This window comes from Adiantum capillus-veneris, chromosome 28, assembly GCF_014529385.1.
Source record: "Adiantum capillus-veneris isolate H3 chromosome 28, ASM1452938v2, whole genome shotgun sequence".
Classification (NCBI taxonomy): Eukaryota; Viridiplantae; Streptophyta; class Polypodiopsida; order Polypodiales; family Pteridaceae; genus Adiantum; species Adiantum capillus-veneris.
Window position 1 is genome coordinate 110,973,743 of NC_140958.1, and position 20,207 is coordinate 110,993,949.

The following is a 20,207-nucleotide window of genomic DNA, read 5'->3' on the forward strand; positions in this document are numbered from 1 at the left end:
AAAAGAACAGCTTGAAGAACACAACACCACAGTCTTCACCAGCAGATTCAAGAGTGAAGATGGAAATCACTTAGAGTTGCAGATGCTACCCAAAGAAGTCTATGATGTAGCCGCAAAGCCAGCAACAAAAGAAGCCAACAAAGGTTAGGACTTTGAGAATTGTACAATCAAGAGCCGTGTGGAGTAGACTTCCAGAGAGCTTATGAACTATTTTCAACAATTAAAGAGGATAGATATTCCCAGATCACGGATCAGCAAGGACAAAAAGTCAAAGTGGTCATTAACAAAGACATAGTGGCTGAAGCACTAAAACTGCCCATTGAAGGTATGACAATGAGGGCCAGGAGATAGGAAGACAACTGGTACATTCACAAAGGATACAGCTGCCGCCACCTTCTCCAACCTTATTCTAAATCAAGTGGAGGATCCCGCCCATCTCTATCACCAACACTTCCACTTCCTCGCAAAGAGACCACCAAGATACACTACTCCAAATCATGCGGTTGCAACCACCTTCATGCAGGTATTGAAGTCAAAAACAAGACAAACAATAGATCATGCTTAGTATGTGCTTACATTACTCAAGAGCACAAAGAAGGAAGGAAGAGTAACATATCTCGGAGCTCCAGAAGTTCCAACCCGGATTGCATACCATGCCATTGGGATGGCTGATAACTTGCCGCCAGCCCCAGATCAAAATACATGGATAGTCAACCCTCTCCATGAGCCACTAGATCAAAGAAGAAAAGAATCTATAAATCAAATGAAGAATCAGTAGAAAACTCACCTGAACCCCATAGCAGTGAAGAGAGTTTTGAAAATGAAGAAAAAAGGGCAAGGAGAGAAGTAATGAAAAGAAAAGTAGTGGCGGTCCATCAGGAAGAACCTCAACAAAAAAAAAGCAAGGTTTGAAAGAGAGAAAGAATCTTATGAAATAAGTCGCCAAGCTCTAGGACAGAACCCCGAATCATGGAGTCCAAGGGAAATCAAGGGTCCTAGAACCAAGAACCCCAAGAAGAAGATCCAAGAAGATCCGAAGGATCTGCTTGAGAAGATGTATGCGGAAGACCAAAGCCCTAAAGATACAGGAGGCTTTAGAAGCACAATGAAAAGCAAGAGAAGAGGCGACTACGCAACAAACACAACAAACAAAAGTTTCACAACCGACTGAACCACAACATGAACAAGGAGAGATGTCTCCAAGACCACCTTCACCCGCTACCGAACAAGAAGATCAACCATATCCTAGTCCAAGCCCTTTACCAACTGACAAATCTAATGAAGGCAAGGAAAGAAAAGGAGAAGAGAAACATGATGAGGAAGCCATTCATGAACAACCCAAGGAAAAAGACAAAGATGAGGCTGAACCTTCTACAACACCACACGCAGAATCACCTGAACCATCTACAAAACCTCAAGAAAAATCCACTGAACTGTCTAAAAATCCACAGGCCAAATTTGATGGACCTTCTAAATAGCCTCAGGTAGAATATGAAGAATGGAAAACAACGAATGAAGTTATCATCCAGGTTAATGAATATGCAAAGTAGATGTAGATGATGACGGAGAAGATGCAAACAACAGCTCTTACCCGCAGTGATAAAGCTCAAGAGTTGTAACAAGTGATTAATTCTCTCCAAGGCAAGGTTGAAGATAGGATGAACATCATTGAAAATCTCCAAGGCCAGATCAAAGAGATCAGGAAAAGCAACAAAAAGAGATAGAAGAATTAGGGGAGCTTCTCACAAAGCTATCAGGTGCATGTAAAAGCAAGGACTAACAACTGATTAAAGTAACGAATGAAATTTTGAGCACTACTCAGTCAGTACAAAAGCTCCAAGTACAATTAAATGTAGAAAATGCCTCTTTGCAATACTCAAAGCAGAGAATCAATGACCAAGCGGCATTCCTAAAGAAAATCCACCCGTAGCTTCACTCAGGGGACATATGAAGTTTACAAGACTTTGGAAAAGAGAAGCAAAGACCTGAAACTTGAGTTGAAGCTAGAACATGCACAAAGAAGGGACCTCTCCCTAATGCGGGTACAAAGAGAAGAGCAATTGCTTAAAGAGATAGAGGAGGGAATGTGGAAGCTCAGGAGGAGGCACATACATCTGAATAGTCAAATCTAGAGATACCATCAGTCTCGTTTGCAAAAATGGAAGCACAACCAATAGAAGGCCAGATAGGGAGTTTTGAATTGCAAGTACCAATCATCGACAAAGAACAAGTGCCAATGGTCCAGATCTCTAAAGTTGAAGAAGATGCACTTAAAGAGTAGATTGTTAAGGAAGTGGATGCTGAATGGAAAGCAGCTATGGATTGGGAGTCGAGGGTTCTTGACTTTGTCAATGTAACACAACTCACTCCCAATCAAATCAATTCTTAGTGGCATCAATAGTCGCTGCCTTACCCTTTGATAAAGGTGGAGCTACTGCAAGTAAAAGAAAGACTTTACAAGGATATGCAAGAAGAGGGGTCAGATGCTCTCCAACCCAAATGGAGAAAATATTGGCTCAACAAAAACTCAAGGTATCTCATTTTATTTACAAGAGCACCTTTACCGATCCAAAAAGACCCAACATTATGCCATGTACCAAGGGTAAGGACATGGCAAGCACACAAAGCCTTAAAGCAGAAAAGGTTGACTTGGCTCAACTACCCAAGACTTCCAGCTCTAGAGCAAGGACCGTCAACTAAAGAATACATTGTGAAAACCGTAATGGGCGCCATGAACTTCTTCAAGAGCCTTTCCGACCTCTCATGTGCAATGTTATTTAAAATCTGCAGAATGCTGCTCACATGCATCCAAGTTTCATGAGCCTGAGTAAGTAGGAGCCCTATGGAGGTCCTTCTTAGAAGGTAACAAAGGCTTGTGCTATGATTTGAGTGGGCGACCTTCATAAGAAGTCCTTTACGGCTTCTATGCCATATGTATGTTCTTTCCATCAAGCAATATGTTGGCATTCAAAGAAGCTTCTTACACAGGATTCTTCACATGGCGTACAAAGATTTTTGGACCAGTAAAATCAGCAATCTGACAACAAGTTTTGTCGGATATTCAGCCATAGAACTCAAAAATAAAGTTACTATTCAGTTTTTACAAGTCCTTGAGAAAGAACGACGTATCAAATATCAAAAAGCTCTTCAAGCACTTAAAGACCACCTCGCCAACCGTCAACCCGGAGACTATTTTAGTCCATGAAACTGTGTCAAAGGACGACACAGTCGAGGGAGGGGGGAATGTTAGCAGCAAGCAAACCCATGTAACATTTTTTGGGAGCTTTATTGTAAAAAACACTTATTCTTTTGATAAATCAAGAATATTGTAACTCCTATTTGCCAAGTGGATATTGTAATCTATGATTCGGAGCTATAAGCTTCCAAATTGTATCAATTTATCCTTAGTTAGAGCTCGCGGATGATTATTTTTTGACCAAAGAAACCTTGGCTAAGGTATAAAAGCCAATTTTGTAAAGTTAATTCTAAGTTTGGATAAGATATACACAGTGTGAGATAACGACGCTCACTTCTCTCCTTCTCATGCTTCCATCTCTCTTGTCGATTGTCACATTGCAGTGCCGTCTATTGCATTGCAACCACAGGTAAGAGCTCTACACATTGACATAAACATATCATGGTAAATTGTAGCTTTTGGCATCACCAACCCGCGGTCTAATTTCATCATAAGTAGGAATTTAAGTTAGGTAATCACAAAGTAGGCATAGGCGGGGTATTGGGACATCATTACTAAGAATTTAGATGCATTCGGGGTCAGAAACAACTAGGTCAAAATCTCACTGCTATTAATAATCGTGTTTTTTGCACTTCATCAAAAGTGAGATTTCAGACCATAAGCATGTGTGGTCAGGTCTTATATACTTGTCCTAGAAGTTTTGTAACAATCAAATGTCGTTTGATGTTGTAAAAATCATGTTTTGTTTGTCGATTAGTGACTAGCTTTTGACGACTTAGGTCATTTGAATGTAGCTTGTGTTAGATGCGAGTTGTCTGTTGTTTTCCAAGAGATTGAAACCCTCTTGTAGCCTCTATGCAATAGTTGAGTGAGCTTCGTCCCATGTATTGACAATTATGTTCATGGTTCTTGCTACGTCTACAGTAAGATAAGAGTGAGGTTAGGAAACCCATCGATACTCTTTGAAGTACTTATTAAAGTATCAATTTTAGGGACTTAGGTAGTTTGCAGAAACTAGTACTTAGTACCATTTATAGTGGCTCAGTTACTTTAGTACCTAACAAAAGGTTTAGAAAAGTCCCATGTTAGGTAGCATGTTCAGGTTGCAATGACTTTAACATTGTAGTCACTACAGGTTTTGATAAGATTTACTTTCCATTGGACATGTGGAGCTTTATAGGAGATTCCAAATTGCAATATTCACACATCAAGATCTCTCTCATATGTTTTGAGGGATTGAAGCATTGGTTTGTTTGCAAATTGAAGGATAGGTACACTTGTTGTTGCATTGCTCACATACAGATGATATACCTTGAGGATGCATTCAACCAAATGAAACAAAGCAAGAGAGGAGTGCACAATGAAGGGTGTGGCTTCAACCACGAGAGGAGTGCACAATTAAGGGTGTGGATTTGTAGGAGATTCCAAATGAAATATTCACACATCAAGATCTCTCTCATATGTTTTGAGCGATTGAAGCCTTGGTTTGTTTGCAAGTTGCATGATAGGTACACTTGTTGTTGCATTACTCACATACAGATAATATACATCAAGGATGCATTCAACTAGATGAGACAAAGCAAGAGAGGAGTGTAGAGTGAAGGGTATGGCTGCAAGTGTGATGCATGATTCATAGAAGAGGTCCTAGGAAAGTGAGGATTTGTTGTGTATATGCACAATAGCATCAACAAGTTGGTTGAGATGGTATTATGTCCAAAGCCAGATGAGTCTACGTTTCATAAGTTGTCTTGCTTGAAGGGAGAATGTGATCAATGTGGATTGTAGCTATTAGTGCTATGTTCCAAAGAAGAATCTAAAAATGCATTCCAGATTTTAGTAAAGGTGTTTGAAGACATTGCACCAACCCATAAAGAGGGCAAGAAGCGTAAGTATCTACTAGTCAAGGAAATAGGATGCAAGGATTTTACATCCTTCCTTAATATTAACTACCTACATTAGACACAATTTTATTACCACGGGCAATATCAGTGATTCAAAGATTGCATTCAAAGGTTTCCTAGAGACGTGGTAGTCTGTATTATAGACTTTGCTAAGACTTACTCTTTTGAGGAGAAAAATAAAATCCAATCAATGCATTGGTACTCTTCACAAGTCACAATCTTGGTGCACATCACGTATGTTTGAGACAAGGCTGACAGGGTGTTAAAGTATATACATTTTTACATCTCTAATGACAAAGAGCATGACACATTGTTTGTGTAACATTGCATGCAAGTGCATAGTGTGTGGCTACATGAGCAAGGATTTAACTTCTTGAAGCAGAATTGGGTTCGGCCAGACAAATGTGCTGCTCAATTCAAGGCATCCATACCATTTTTCTTTGTGTCAATGTATTTTTCTTTGTGTCAAGGTATTGTAGCTTCTTCTAACTCTTGAACATGATCTGAAGGTTTTTGCTTTTTCCTAGCCTTTGAGACATGTCATTGATCTAGGTACTAATCTTTGACTGGCATTGAGATGCTATGGAGTTTCTTTGCATGGGTCAGGGGTCCATGGCAAAGGAGAGCATGATGGGGCTGGTGCAATTTTCAAAAGGGCTCTAACACATGAGAAATTGAAAATAGATACATGGCACATGAAGTGTGCCAATGATGTGGTTACTTTCTTGAAACATAAATTTCATGATGAAAACACCAGTCAGAGGTGAATCAAATTTTTTGGGTCAAAGCAGCTGATGTGATGAGGAAGAGGAAATGGAAGTGCAAGTGAGTGGAAGGGTCATGCTCATTGCATTGTGTGAATGGACACTCTAGGAATGAAAAATGTGCACTTCGCTACAGAGATCTCCCATGTTTTTGCTAGTTTTGTATGTCACAACATTAGAGACAATGCCTTAACAACACACATGTCCAAAACTAGCAATACATCGCCATCAAACCCTTAGATGGTAGTGATAAAGAAAGTGATCATTCAAGTAATGATGAAGGATCAAATTTTCCTATGTATGGTGGACATCATGATGCAATTAGTGATGCTCTATGTGTAGGTGACAACTTTGCCACAAATACAAAAAAAGATGGAGCAAACTTCTACCTCTTGAGGTGCTCAAAGGAGAAATACAAAACAACATGATCTCTAAGAGATTCTTGGGACAACTACATTTTTCAAATTCCCATATGGTTGAGGGCTACTACTATGAGATAGTTGATGATATTGAATATGTTTATTACATACCTCCTGACCAAGCCAGGCCACTAGAGACAGAAGGGACTGTACAGCAAGAGATGCCTCCAGAGGAACCAATATCTGCGCCTGCTACAGAGCCAAAGCCTACTACAACTGAAGTAGCAGACAAAGAGCTTACATTGAATGAATTGGCAGAGCTGCAGTTAAGAGAGCGCATGGAGATCCTCCATGAGAGGTATCATTGGAAGAGCCTAAGCTGGGAGCAGCGTATACTACACTCTGCAAATGTCGCTCACATGACTCCCCAACATATAAATGAAGCTTGGTATGTGCGCATGCTTCCCTTTCCACTGATGAAGTTTGAATCTCTTGATTTCAAGCAGAGTATATTAGCTAAGCTTAAAAGGACGGCAGAGGAGCAGCAGGTGCCGGAGAAAATTATTGAACCTACATGGCGACAGAGATGGCTTAAGAAGCATCCAGAATTTCTTATCCATCAAGTCCACGCACCTAGATACATTAAAGAAGATCCTACAGTCTGCCCCTATCCGGGAGTATATACATGGCAAGAGATTGAGCACCTTCAGAAGGAGCATCCCACTTGGATGAACTATCCACTACTGCCAACTCCTAAGATAGGTGATTACCTTACAGAAGAATATATGATCAAATCATTGACTGAAGCTGAGGAAATGTACAGAGGTCTCCCAGACCTATCTACACGCATGCTAAGGAAAATATGTCTGATGCTACTAACCTGTATACAAGTATACCACCAGACGGAGTTAATCGACACTCCCTGGTTGGGTTTTGTGGAGGGTACAAGAGGCCTATACTATGATCTATCCGGCCAACGAGATGAAGTCATTTTGCATGGATTTTTTGCTCGTCTAATGTTTTTGCCCAACTACTACCTCCAAACATTCAAAGAGGCTTTCTACACCGGCTTCTTCTCCTATAATTCAAAGATCTTCAACATCGAAGTCGCAGACCTTAGAGCAAGATATGTAAGTTATACAGCGATCGAGTTGAAGCATGGGATCCAGAATATCCCACTATCAGCCATTGAGAAGGAGAAGAAGGCCCAGTTCAAAGCGGCCCTTAAGCTTATGGCAGGGCGCAGATTAGAAAGATGTCCACTCAATTGGACATATGAAACGCCAAGCGCTTAACACACTCCACAACAACCCCATGTCAAGGACGACTTGGTTTAGGAGGGGGGGAGTGTTTCATGTCAGCAACGGTGGATAGCGGCCACCACTACATCAATTCAAATCCCCGCCTTTTGTATTAATTTTCTGCTCTGAAGCCGAGCTTGTAATATTTTTGCTATTCAAATGTAAAGGATTTATCTTCTGGGGCCATGGGCTTCCAAGTTGTACTGATTCCTAACTCAAGCACACAATTGATTATTGAGCCATGTATCTATGGGAAACCCTCCTCCCACAAGACCTAAGTATAAAGGTAAAAAATGAAGGGTTTTGTAGTATTGATTTTATCAGTTAAAAAAAACTCTCTGTGCGGGCAGCTTATCTATTTTTTGTGTGTGCATCTTCTTTGATTGCTATCTTGTGCTGCACGAGTTGCATTGCAGAACCGAGACCACAGGCGCGTTCAGCTCATCGAGCTCTTCGATTCAACGCCAACCATTCACCATGAGACGCTACTTCACGAACCTCAACCTACGGACTTACAAGTGAGTTTTAGGGAGTTTAGGGTAGATTTTAGCAAAACCAACCATAGAGTAGGCTAGCTCTCCCTTAGACGCAGCTGTAGAGACCATCTGGGACCATTTCCGACAACTTCCATTTTGCTGTCAGCCAGTAAGCGTGTTTTCTGCCAGTGTGCATAATTGAGGTTTGAGGGTCTAGGTAGCTTGGGGATATGTAGAAAATTGCCTACGGTGAGTTTCGTGTCAAACCGAGGTCATTAGCTCAAGGTTTAGCTTGGTTTCGTGACGTAGGAGGTTCTTGGCAGATTTGGGTATTCTCGCACACACAGGACTTAGAGATCTTAGATGACCATTCCATGGGTATTCGACAAGAGGTTGACACCCTCTTGGCGCGCCTCCATGCCCTAATCGGGTCAGCGACGTCCCTAGTTGACATTTTTATGTGTTGAGTAGGTTCTCGCTAGCTATGAGCGACACTTGAAAAACAACTGGCGCCGCTGTTGGGGAAGAGCTACCTAGATTAGAGTGGATACCTTAGTGTGTGGTTATGGTTGTATGGAAAGAATCTTTCATTACTTTGCCAAAGTCGAGGTATCCTTGGCTTTGTTAGTCTAGGACAGGTGAGTTTCTTGCCGCTGTCATTGTTAGTTTAGAGTATCATTGTAGTTTAGTGTAAAAGTTGTGTTTTCAGCATTCAGTAGCTTAAGAGTGTTTGGCTTAGTGTGTGCCAAAAGTGCATGTTAGGTCAGGCACAAAAACATGAAAAAAAAAACACCTAAAAATTGCTTTTTCTTAGGATTTAGATACCATTCAGTGTTTTCTTTGTTGTTTTAGGGTCCGAATAAGTAGGACACATGTGTGGAGTGTTCTGGATGTGAAAGGTTCAGTTTACTTTGGATTCGCCCAAGGTCGGTGTGTTTGGTGCTGTAAAGTGACTGAAGTGACCTAGAAAAGCAATCTTGGTGTATAGAGTTGGTATTAGTGTCCAAAAGCACTTAAAATCACCTCTAGTAACCACAGCAAGTGTCAGGTACCAAAAAAGCTGCAATCTGCAAGTCCAGACAGTAAGCGCACTTACTATCTCCAGACCCAGATTTGGGCAACTGACCTAGCAAAAGCATGTACACATGTTGTAGGATCAGTAACAAGCAAGTTTGTGTAGTTATAATCCAATTTTGATGTGTTTTGGTCTTGTCAAGTGCTTGGTATACACAACAAAATCTGCAAAAGTGACTGTAACTCAAGCCAACAAGCCCACAACCTAGGTGAAGACTCCAGAAGGTGAGTATACGCCCAGGTAAGAGGTTCCTATTGCTAGGAGTGTCAAAATACATCCTGTGTGAGCACAGAAAAGTGCAATACTGTCCTCAGACAGTAAGCGCACTTACTATCTCCAGAGAGATACTGGGACCCTGCTTGAGCTAACACCTAAGTGATGTTGTTTTATATGCTTGATTGAGTCTTTTTGCCAAGTTGTGACTAATTTGGTGAGAGTAAGGTGCATTTTACAAGCCAAAAAATGCATTCCAGAGACAAAAATCAAGATTCCATTAAAAAATCACCTACAGGAGGGCTAAAACTTGCTAGGACAACCCTAAACATTGCATTAAACATAAGGGAGTGGAAAAAATCAAGCAAACTGCATCATTTTGTGAAACTTGCATTACCAAATCGTGTAGTACTTGAAAGCAAACACTTGTGCAAAAGATTGTGCTATTTGAGCAAGAAGAAAGGGCTCAAGACACCAAAAATTTAATTTCAGTCAACAGTCCACAGAAAAAGGAGTCAAAAAGGGCCACGGGGTTCGTCAAGTGAGCTGACATTCACCATTTGTATTCAAAAGACATTAAGAAATCATTAGGTGTGGTCACTTGAAGCGGAAAGTGCAATACTGTCCTCTAGACAGTAAGCGCGCTTACTGTCTCCAGTGCCCAAATTGTGATATTTGGCTTGCCACCTAATCTATACATTGAATGCATGTATATATATAGTTTCTATACTGAGAAATACTTCAAATAGATAGTAAAAGTGTGTAAACTGCTTGCAGGGTGTACCAAGAGCCTGAGAGCACAGCCAGCTGGAAGTAAGGTAACTTTCCAGGTTAGTGCATCCAAGGTTAAGCATTTTTCATGTTTTTGAGGTCAGGAGCTGTAGTACCCTCAGGACATAGACCACTTAGGGACCAGGTGAGTCAAGTTTCTACGGAAGAGAGTGTCAATCAGACCACCCAGGTATCCTTAGACCCAATCCCAGAGGATTACATCTCTGACACGTCATCAGAAGATCTATACTATCAAACCATGGGAGGGGGACAACCATCAGTGAACTTCAAAGAGGGAGTTAAATTTATGGGAGAATCCTCAAAAGACCATGAGAGACCTCCAGCAATCTTGCTGTATGCCTATAACAATGGACAAGATGCCAGAATCTTCAAGGATTCTATGAACCATAGCTGTGTTCAGATTGGAGATAATCCAGTCGAATTACAGTATAGGGTCCTGGCCACTTATGATGGCAAAGGAGGTTATATGGATGAACAGGGTGCTTACTACATGATAGTCAAAAGCCCTGATGTTGCAAACAAATGGGGACAAAATGCGTCCAAGACCAAAGCTGATGATGAGGTCGAGGAGAAACCGCCTCTAGAGGAAAACAACAATAGAACCATGTTCAGATCTTTCACCACTAGAAGGATTATGTCCGACAATCCTCGATGGGGAATTTACAAAGCCTCTCCTGAAGAAACCGCTGCGTACTATGTCAATGAGGACGTAGACGAGAAAGAGGCTACTCCGGATAAGACTTTGTATGTCTACCTCTTGAATGAAAGCAAATTCTTAATCGTAGACAAGTTTGGTCAGGAGTACACGCCGACCTCTGCTGCAAAGATGAGTAGGTATACATACTTAGGGTTACCCATTGTGTACCCTGAAGTAGCAAAGCCCGCAGCAAGTGGACCGCCTACAATCCCAGTAAGAAACTTAATGGTGGACGATGACATCCTAAGACCAATCCAAGTAGAGAGGCAACATATGCAGAATCCCAGTCAGACTAGTTTCTTTGAACCTATTCAAAAACCAGAATTCCACACGCAACAAGTACCAAACATGAGTGGATATTTGTTCCAAGCGGGAACAAGGAATCCACCACGCGATGAAGCACTCTACGGAGGAATTCATCGACAGAGTGAGACAAACAAAAACTCAGGTAGAGCTACTCAAACGACGCAAAATGTAGCTAGGCCACAGCAGAGAACCACTACTGCACATACAGGGGACACTATACAAGTACTTGGGACACCAAATGTAGGATTCAGACCCCTAAGGCCGCATCAAGTCGCCAAATGCGTGCCGTCTAAATATACTGGATCGGGGGATCCATATGCCCATGCTTTTGCCTTTAGACAAGTGCTGAGAGTAGAACAAGTACATGACTTCCATACGCAATATGAGGGCTTTGGATTGACCTTAGATGGTACTGCTATGACTTGGTTCCAGTCGTTAAGTAAGATCTCATTCTCTGACATAGAGGATCTCTTATCTGACTTTGTCCAAGAATTCACCAAACGTGGGATAAAGCATGACACAGTCTCACAAATATACTCTTTCAAACAACAAGAGAAAGAGAAAGTAAAGGAAGCCGCCTTGAGATTGAAGCAATATGTGGAGAGATGTCCTCCCAGGGAGATCTCTCAACAAGAAAGGCTAGCGTTGCTCTTCATAGAAGGGTTACTAGACGAGAATCTCAAGAAGGATTTGCATATTCAAAGATGCCAAACTTTAGACGAGGTTATCAAAGAAGCCGTATACCTGGTTGACAATTGCAATATATATGGAGAATCCCGAAAGGATTTTGATACCAGGTCAAGCGACTCGAGGGTGAATGCCAGTGTTGTGAACACGGGACCAACAACCCCTGTGCAAACCGCTGGAGAAACCGATGCCCTTATAGAAAAACTCCTTGAGCGTTTCAGCAATGATGCGTTGGCACCTCAACATGTGAGACAACCACAATTACGCGTATGTAGCATTTGTGGAGGGAGTCATCCCACAACCCAGTGTCATGTGATGCAACCTCAGCCACGCGACCAACCTAGACTGTGGCAACAAAAGTGGTGTGAAATAGAACAAAAGTGGACAAATCATTCGACGGAAGAGTGCTACCACCAAAGGGGATATGTGAGAGAAAGGCAATACTAGCCAAACCCTGTGTACCAATCGCAACAAGGGCAAGCCACTCCTCCATATCAGATGAATAGGGCACCACCACCACCACCTAGATATGCCACAGGACATCCGGATGTTCAGCCAGGGCTGGAAAGAGCAAAACCTGTCCTTGGACATCAACCACCACTGCCAGGGGAAGCCCAGGCAGCAGTCAGGTACATGTATACAGATCAACCAATAGAGGAAAGAGCCTTAGTGCCTACACCGCCCTACCACACGAACGAGAACTATGGATATGGTCAGACTGTAGAACTCAGTACAGGAGGGGGGGAGATGTATGATCCATGGATGTCGAATCCTACCACCAGTTACATTCCACAACCAGACACTTCCATGATGTCTAATGAGGGAGTGACTGTGGGTCAAGGAACTTTGATGTTCATAGCTAATCAGCAGGGAGGAATGAAGCCAAGATCTTATCCTCCAAGGCAAAATTTCAACCTACAACCTCCTCAACAACCACCAAGACCATTGGGACCATGTTACCGGTGTGGTGGAGATCATTTGATGAACAGCTGTCCAATGGGGGAACAAAGTATTAAACCTCAGTGTAATCAATGTGGAATCACCCACTTGTATACCGACTGTCCAAACAAAACCGACAATAAAGGAAAAGCGACCATAAGTAAGATTGGAGTGATACCTTCTTCGAGTGGATCGGAGACCGAAGTGACTGTACCTGTCAAGGCAGTTACACGAGCTCAAGCTAAGGGGAAAGAAGGTGAGAAAAAGGATGAAGGCCAAGAGAGAGCTAGTCAAGCTCCTAGTCGAAGGGTAGAAAGACATAAAATCCGCTCTAAGGAGAGAGATAGAAATCATCATAAATACAAGGTTGTATCTGCTGAGCTTGCAAAAGCTCAAGAGCAATTGCAACAGCAGAGTAGCATCTGATTCTGGGAAAGTAGAACCAAAAAAGATAGACAACACGAACAGCGAGGAAGAGAAAGATAAGGAGAGCAATAGCCTAAGTTCAGGTGGATCAGTCCTGGTTGAGAAGGTGTGTGAACCCTTAGATGCTATAATAAAAGCCTATGAAGCCAGGATAGAAATGTATCAAACTCAGGAAAATCAATGGCTGACTTATCCAAATGCAGAGCTAGAGAAACAGACGTTCAAAATGTGCAAACAATTGATCCAAATAGCTCAGGCAATATTAGAAAAGCCTCTTGCGATGCCAGTTGAGGAAAGGATAAGTCAACAACCTCCATTTGGCCTAAAATGTGATATACCTAAGGAGGTGAATTTTCCAGAAGCTAGCTTCAAGGAACAAGAAGAGAAATCTGATCCACAAGTAAAGATTGAAGAATCGCGGGTTGAAGAAGAGAGCAAAAGACAAGAGTTGGACCATAGAGTGGTGGAAAATAGCATAAACAAATCCATCTATAACGAACCAGCCATGGCACCTGAAGTCAGAGATGATTGGCCTCATAAATTGTGGGAGCTAATAAAAAACGCCAAAGATGGAAGCATGACACTCGAGGAAGTTGATGTAGAACGCCAGATGCCCGATCTAGATGCTGGGTCGATGTATGGAGACATAGGGTCAGAAAAATCGGCAGAGAGCATAGATGAAAATCTTAAGGAACTCCCTGCTTATCAAGGCGAATATGAAGCCAAGTCTGACATTATGATCCTTCCGTCTCAAAGAAAGTCGTTCAAGCCAACCTTAGACTCTAACGCGCTTCATGAGTTGCTGTCCACGCAAGTGAGATGCACTTTAACGTTGGCAGAGCTGCTCAAGATACGACCACATATGTGGAAAGAAGTGAGCACATGCTTAGAGAAATTGGGTCTAAAGGATTTGCAAGAGTCGCTTGAAGCAGAGTTGGGTGACGATCAAAAGACAAAAGCTAGTGTCAAACCTGTACCAGTAAACAAAGTTGGAGATTACTGTGAAGGTGAGGAAGGCAACACGATGCTACCACTGGAGTTCAATGACGTCAAAACCATGGCAATTTTGGATAGTGGAGCAGGTGTAGCCATAGTCACAAAAGATCTTTGGGAGAAATGGGGAAAACCAGCACTTCGAAAGACCAGAATGAAGCTACATTAGCCGATGGTTATGTCGAAAGACCCTTGGGAATATTGGAAAAAATCATCGTAACGTCATGTGGTATAGAATATGAGCATACGTTCACAGTAGTTGATTTCGGTGACAGGAATAACTATGAAGTTATTCTTGGAAGACCCTTCATGCGCCAGCTCATGATGATACAAGACTGGGGCTACAACTACCTGTATCTTCACCACATGGACAACATCACAAGGATAAACCTCAAAGATTACTCTTATCGTGATGTGTAGCGAACACCTGTGGAGGATTTTGACTCAGCCACAGTAGCCAATTCCAAAATTCAAGCATTTCTGGTTGAAAAACCTCAACTATGGATGTGCGGAGCTTCAGACAATGGAAGCTTGGATAGAAATGAGTGCAAACTGGAAAGAAGTGTAGTGGATGATGCATATATTGCAGAGCCATTTCCAGAAGAAGCCTTCGAGCCTTTGAAATGGATGCAGATCTTAGCTACGCTTGATGTAAGCACTAACGAGACCACTCCCACAAAGTTTTGTGACAGTGAAGGTTTGGACTTAGTCCCCCTACGCATGCTAAAATCACTTCACACGATAGACAAAGGCAATGAGGAGACTACAATGGTCAATGAAGTCGATGAGATAGAGAAGCAAGTCCAATGCCCCTGACAATTCAAGATGAAATCTCTATCAGAGACTTAAATCCTTGCTCTTCAGCTCAAGAGACGATAGACGACTCTGAGTCAAAAAACGAAGGGATCCAACGAGAGTGCCTCTTCATAGAAGATGCAGATGACAAACAATCGAGTGGGAAGCATAGTGAGTCTGAGGATGAAATGAGGATTCCTTTGACGATACCCAGACCACCCCACTATAAATTGCAGCGCTACAAGAGGAAGATCCAAAGAAGATACAAGAAAACCAACCCGATGCCGGAGCTAGAAAGCGAATTACAGTTCTTAATGCTAGTCAAGGTTGAAGAATGCATTAAAGATGGGGTAACGGGGATGTATTTCAGAGAAACAAAACAAAGAATGAAGAATCAGCCACCTAAAAAAGAACCTGAGGCTAAAAGCAATATTTTCGCTAAAAAAGCGCGACGTGAACGACGACGAGAGAATTTAGCCAAGAAAAGCTTGCACATTAACGAAGAATGGACCACAGAGCTATCAAATAGCACAGAAGGAAGCAGTTCAGTGCAGGATGGAATCAATGTTCCTTCCCACTACAAGCGATATACTATTCAGGATAGGCGTATATGTTTGGAACAGCCTGTTCGAGAGAAGAAACAAGTCGGGACATCGTATGATGGTCTTGAAGAAGCGAAGAGAATTGATTTGGCAAACCCTGGAGAAGAGCCTAAACCTGCCTACATTGCCACGGATCTTACTCCAGAGGAAGAGTTAACATTAATCGATGCCCTTAAGGAGTATAGGGATGTTTTTGCTTGGTCTTACAAGGGCTTGAAGGGTGTGGATCCTGTTAGCTGTCAGCACACCATTCCCCTAAAAGCCGATGCAAAACCTAGCAGACAACGCCCATATACGTACAACGAAACCTTCGCCAGAAAGATAAAGGAAGAGATAGAAAAATTTATGGAAGCAGAATTCATCTATGAGATTGAACATACGGAATGGGTGTCACCTATTGTGGCTGTCCCCAAAAAGAATGGCAAGTTACGAGTATGTGTCAATCTTAAGATAGTGAACGCTGCTACAATCAGGGATAACTATCCTCTTCCCATAACCGAACACGTGCTAGAGAGAGTAGCAGGCAAAAGAGCGTATAGCTTTCTGGATGGATTCTCTGGTTACAATCAACTGGGGATCAAGCCAGAAGATCAACACAAAATCGCTTTTGCTACAGAATGGGGAATATATGCGTATAGAGTGATGCCATTTGGTCTCACCAATGCACCAGCAACCTTCCAGAGACTGATGATTCGCGCATTCAAGGAGTATCTTCGAAATTTCTTGGAAATCTATATGGATGACCTGTGTGTTCATTGCCTTGCGAGAGATGAACATGTAGTTCACCTTAAGAAAGTCTTTGAGAAGTGTAGAACATATAGAATCTGCCTAAATCCTGAAAAATGCGTATTTATGGTTAGACAAGGGAAGATATTAGGGCACATAGTGTCAGCAAATGGGATATCCACAGATCTTGAAAAGATTAAAGTCATAATGGAATTACCCAGACCTACAAATGCCAAAGGCGTGCAAGCTTTTATGGGCCATTGTGGATACTATCGCAGATTTATCTCCATGTATGCTATGATTGCACGACCTTTGTATGCCCTTATCACTGAATTCAAATGGACTGAAAAATGTGAGGAATCCTTTAGAAAGCTGAAGGAAGTGCTGATCACGACTCCTATCCTCAAGGCTCCAGATTGGACGAAAGAATTCCATGTTCACATAGATGCTTCAGCTATAGCAATTGGGTGTATCTTAGCTCAACCTGGTGACGGTAATATGGATTTCCCAATATCTTACGCCAGTAGACAGCTAAATAGTGTTGAGAAGAATTATACCACCACTAAAAGAGAAGGTTTGGGAATGATATACGCTGTAAAGAAGTTCAGACACTATCTTCTAGCCAATCATTTCACCTTCTTTGTAGATCATCAAGAACTACTCTACTTGGTGAACAAACCATGCAATACGGGAAGAATCGTCAGATGGTTCATCATATTGCTAGAGTTTGACTTCACTGTACTAGTTAAAAAAGGTACAACCCACCAACGAGCTGATCATCTGTCTCGAATCTTAAGCGGAGAGCGACCAATGGGGATCGATGATGATCTGCCTGACGCTTACCTTTTCAATATAGAAATGATTCCTCGATGGAGTCACAAAATCGTCCAAATCCTGTCTATCGGACAAGTTTCAGTAGGGCCTGAACGACTGATGTCACCAGATGTGGTCTTTGAAAGCAAGAACTTCAAGCTGATTAGTGGAAGATTGTATTGTCAAAATGCGGATGGTATATTCCAATTATGCGTTGAGCCAAATGAGATTCCACTATATCTGGTTGAAGCTCACACAGAGGTCATTGGAATACACCACGGATTCCACCAGACTTCCAGGAAGTTGAATCGACTTGGAGTGTATTGGCCGTAGATGAAGAAGGATGTGCACAAGTACATTCAAGAATGTGCACGATGCAGAGCCAAACCACCGGTGGATCATGCCACCTTATTCCAAGTGAGCATAGAACCTAAATGGAGTCATTATATAGTCGATTATCTTAAGGGGACTCCATTTCCCGAGAAAATGAGCAAGACAAGGGAACGAGCGATAATAAAGGAAGCAGAAATGTAACTGTTTGGCAATCAATTGTATAAACAAAACAAAGACAATCAATTAAGGCTATGTGCATCGGAAAGAGAATACCTGCCAATCCTACAGGAAGCACATGCAGGGCAGACTGGTGGCCATTTCTTAGCAGAACGCACTACGCAATTGATTATGTTTGCAGGGATATGGTGGCCGACACTCCTTCAAGACGCGGAGATGTATGTCAAGCGATGTGACGACTGCCAACGTGCAAAAGTTCCTATGCGAAAGGACCATATGCCTCTTAGACCTATGCTAGGAACTAGAGCATTTGCCAAATGGGGAATTGGTTTCGTGGGTCCGATCACACCGGCCTATAGGAGTCATACTGAATACATCATTGTGGCTACAGATTACTTAACAAAATGGGTCGAAGAAAAAGCCACAACTAAAAATGATGCACGCACCACCGCTTAGTTTCTATATGAAGAAATTTTCACCAGATATGGGCTACCCATAGAAATAGTCAGTGACCGAGGAACCCACTTTGTCAATGAAGTGATTGAATACTGCTTGACGAGTTCCTTGTCATACATAAGAAGTCAGCTCCATATCACCCACAAGCCAATGGCTTAGCGGAGAGCACAAACAAAGTCTTATGCACAGTGCTCACAAAAATAGTGAATAACAATAGGACTGATTGGGACCAGAAATTGCACGCTGCAATTTGGGCATATAGAGTGGCCTATAAGACTATCCTAAATACAACACCATACAATATGGTGTATGGTCTTAATGCAATATTGCCAATGGAATTCCTAATTCCTACTTTAAGAGTGGCACAAGCACTCAAATGGACACGTCATGAGCTCATACAACGCCTAGATGACCTATAGAAACTTGATGAAACAAGAATGAAAGCTGTCATAGGCATCTATGCGCAAAAGCGTAGAATGAAGGAGTTCCATGACAAGCACCTGATAACGAAAGAATTTCAGAAAGGTGATTATGTGCTTGTCTACAAACTCAAACAAAAAACCAAGAAATTGAAGAAGCGAGGCATGGGACCCTATTTGATTACAGATATATCATCTAGCGGAGCCATCAAACTTGCCACATTAGAGGGAGAGGAGATGCCTAATTGGATTAGTGGATGCAGGTTAAAGAAATATTATCTCCCGCTAACTCCAGAAATGCTTGAGAGGGTGCATGCAGCTAGTTGTCAAAAAGCTATAGCCAAATTTATCAAAGAAGAAGCTCAAGAAGAAGCACGGCTTCGACAACTCAAACGAAAGCAGCAACAACAGGGATTCAACAAGCAAAAGTGGACTCGGATGTATCAGATTGCTCCTTTTGATATGGATGATGAAGATGTTGATCCTTGCATTCCGATTGAAGTGACCCTGGATAAAGTTCCAACCTATGCCTTAGTGGATTCAGGAGCTCATTATAACTACGTCACATACAATTTCTTTAATCAGCTGACACGTGTTCAGTTAGTGCCGAAATTCCGCTGCTGTGAAGCCTTCAATAATGCAATTATCATAACCAAAGGCTGGGTGGAGATACCCTTGTATATCAATGGCCTGCTGTGCACTCATCAATTTCATGTGTGCAATGTTCAAGATGATTATTCCCCCATCATATTTGGTACAACTTGGCAAACGAGATACAACGCTTATTTGCACTGGTCAGGTAACCAAATGTACTTTGAAGCAGAAGGAAAGGTCACCAAAGTGTTGTTTTCAAGCGAGGAGGAGGTCCCTCATCAGCAACTACGAGAAAACAATCAAAAATTCCTTCCTCCACCACCTGCACCTGTTTTAGCAACTGTACAACCGTCACAGCCAAAGGAAACTGCTGATGCTGCATGTCAGGTCAACATTGAAGAACCAGTGTCACAACCTGCACTTCCTCACACCAAAAAAAGGCCTCAACATAAATCCAGAATTCCACAGTTACCTCGCCCAACATACAAGAAAGTTTGGCGGCCAAAACAATCAAATCCACAATCTCCACCCGCCAAAGCCTAGCCAACAACTTGTGTGGAAAGCGAAGCCACCACCAGTGCCCAACACATCGACAACATCCAACAAATATGAGTGGAATCCAATCAAACCTGCTAATGTCATTACTCCTATACAGAAAACCAAGCAGGTCTGGCGGCCCAAGCAACCCAAGCCAATAGTTGCTCAACCCGCGCTGCCAAAAGGCAACCACACGGCAATCACAGCTACTCGACAATTGTGGATACCCAAAGATACCGCTAGAATTGACAACAACTACATTTGGGTAAAGAAGTCAGCAGGCACAACCATCCATCCTCTCCGACAATCCAAACAGTACACCCGAGCCCACCCACCGCCCAGGCAAATCAAACCCAAAAGTCCTATTCACTACAAACAAGTTTGGGTTCCTAAACAGCCCACCAAAGCTGCTGTCTCGTATAAATGGCAACTTAAACAAAATATTCCAAACCCGAAACCGGCTACATCCAGGTTGCAATGGCAACCTAAAAAACATCAACAGGTACTCAACACATCAACATTGGTCAAACCACCACCAATTCTGACCATGTCCGAGAAACTTAGTCTCTTGAAAGCATTCTACCACTTGGAAACCTCGCCAACAGATGCCCTTAAGCAATCTTCTTAAGA

General features: G+C 42.2%; 2 pseudogenes; both read left to right on the forward strand.

The window, feature by feature from the left end:
* Positions 1 to 10,681: 10,681 nt before the first annotated feature.
* On the forward strand, positions 10,682 to 11,252 carry LOC147421097 (uncharacterized; annotated as a pseudogene).
* A 7,632-nt stretch (positions 11,253 to 18,884) lies between these two features.
* Positions 18,885 to 19,738, forward strand: LOC147421098 (uncharacterized; annotated as a pseudogene).
* The last annotated feature ends 469 nt before the right edge of the window (positions 19,739 to 20,207 follow it).